Below are 2,352 nucleotides of genomic sequence, written 5' to 3'. Positions count from 1 at the left end.
TGGAATTCATCTTTGAAGTATACCCCCATTCCATCTAGAAATGAATATTGTTTTGAAACTTATTAAAAATATTAAGGATTTTATTACTAGAATTAAGTGGAAAGTCTACTATAATAATAATTACAATATTTCTAATAATAACGATGTAGATAATTCAAATTATATTAATTCAAAATTTAAATCTAGAAAAGAACCCCCGATTTTACAGATTTTAGGGGATAATATTTGGAAGGTGGTGAAAAATATTAAATTTCATAAATACCCAAATAGACATAATGATTATTTAAGAAATCTAGCTATTAAAATAAAACAAATGAGAAATATGGATTGAATTATAGTACAATCAGATAAAACTAGGAACCAGTATAAACTAGATGTCAAATTATATGATTACCTATTAGAGAAAGAAATTAATAAAAACTATAAAATTGTTCCGGAAAATACTTTATATGCTATAAATAAGGCCTCTAGATTAATAATGATGAAATATGAGTTAGATAATAAGACTGAACCTTATGTACCTATGCACCCTAGAATTACTTTGAAAGGCCATAAGGATCATTTTTATTCTGACCCTAAAGTTAGGCTTATTTGGCCTTGTAAGTCAGATCTAGGTAAATTAAATATGATCATTTTAGATAAATATACCAATAGATGAAATGATATTAATTACCTTAAATTATGGAATACTACTATAGATACTTTAAAATGGTTTAATAATATTAAAGATAAAAATACATATAAATTTATTCAAATAGATATTGATAATTCTTATTCTATTAATGAGATTGTACATAAGGCCCTAATTTATGCAATGAAGAAGGTAGGTATGACTTATGATGAAGTTAATGTAGTTAAAATGGCTAGGAAATCGTTGATTAAATATAATAAGTTGTGGGCTAGGAAAGATACTAGGAACTATTTTGATATACCAATGGGGGCACCCGATTCAGCACAGGTAACTGATTTAGTAGGTATATATTTATTATCAGAATTTCAACTTGAAAACTTAAAATTGGAAGGTGGTTTATATAGGGATGACCTCTTATTACTAACTAAGAATTGCACCAATAGAACACTAGAATTATATAAGAAGAGAATATATAGGTTTATTTAAACGAAATATATTAAAGATAGGCGTGGGAGTGGCTGTGTGGTAAGTAGCTTGCTTACCAACCACATGGTTCTGGGCTCAGTCCCACTGCGTGGCACCTTGGGCAAGTGTCTTCTACTACAGCCTCGGGCCGATCAAAGCCTTGTGAGTGGATTTGGTAGACAGAAACTGAAAGAAGCCCGTCATATATATGTATATGTATGTGTGTGTATATGTTTGTGTGTCTGCGTTTGTCCCACCAACATCGCTTGACAACCAATGCTGGTGTGTTTACGTCCCCGTAACTTAGTGGTTCGGCAAAAGAAAACGATCGAATAAGTACTAGTCTTCCAAAGAATAAGTCCTGGGGTCGATTTGCTCGACTAAAGGCGGTGCTCCAGCATGGCCGCAGTAAAATGACTGAAACAAGTAAAAGAATAAAAGAGTATATAATGAGAACTATAATATAAATTATTTAGATGCTAATTTTAACTTATGAACAGGTAATACCCAACCTTACCATAAGATTAATGAAAATATTAAATATATTCATGCGAAAAGTAATCACCCACCCTCAATTAAGAAATCGTTAACATTTACTATTGGTAAGAGAATATCATTACTTTCATCTAATTTAGAGATCTTCGAAAAACATGCACCTTACTACAATAAAGCCCTTCATGAAGCGGGATATATTAATGATATTCAATTTTTTAATAATCCGAAGTATAATTATAATTTTGATAATTATTATTATAATATTATGGATCCATTTAATAAACATAACCTTTATAAGTAATGATAAGGTCTATTTAGGTATTTATGGTAAGAATAATAGTATTATGATAATTACATAAACATAAACATAATTGTAATGGACACAATAATACATTTAAATTTAATTCTTTTAATGATAATAATAAATTTAATAATATAAATAATAAATATGATAATATCTATAATAAGAACAAACTTTGGCTAATCATTCCATACGGCGTTCAAGTTAAAACTAACATTATTAAAGAAATTTTAAACGTAATTGATATATTCCTTAGAGATAATAAAAATATTATAATATCTTTTCTAGTAATAATTTGGGTGTAGGTTATTCTACTACTAATAATGTTGGTAACATTATCTCTTCCTTTAATAGATTTAAGTTAAATAAGTATTACAAATATAAATTAAATACTTATTCTAATAATAATAATGAGGACCAGGATATAATTAATTGTACATGTAGAGATAAGACAAAATGT

This window comes from Octopus bimaculoides, chromosome 14 (genome assembly GCF_001194135.2).
Source record: "Octopus bimaculoides isolate UCB-OBI-ISO-001 chromosome 14, ASM119413v2, whole genome shotgun sequence".
Taxonomy (NCBI): Eukaryota; Metazoa; Mollusca; class Cephalopoda; order Octopoda; family Octopodidae; genus Octopus; species Octopus bimaculoides.
Note: the sequence above shows the minus strand (reverse complement) of the source record.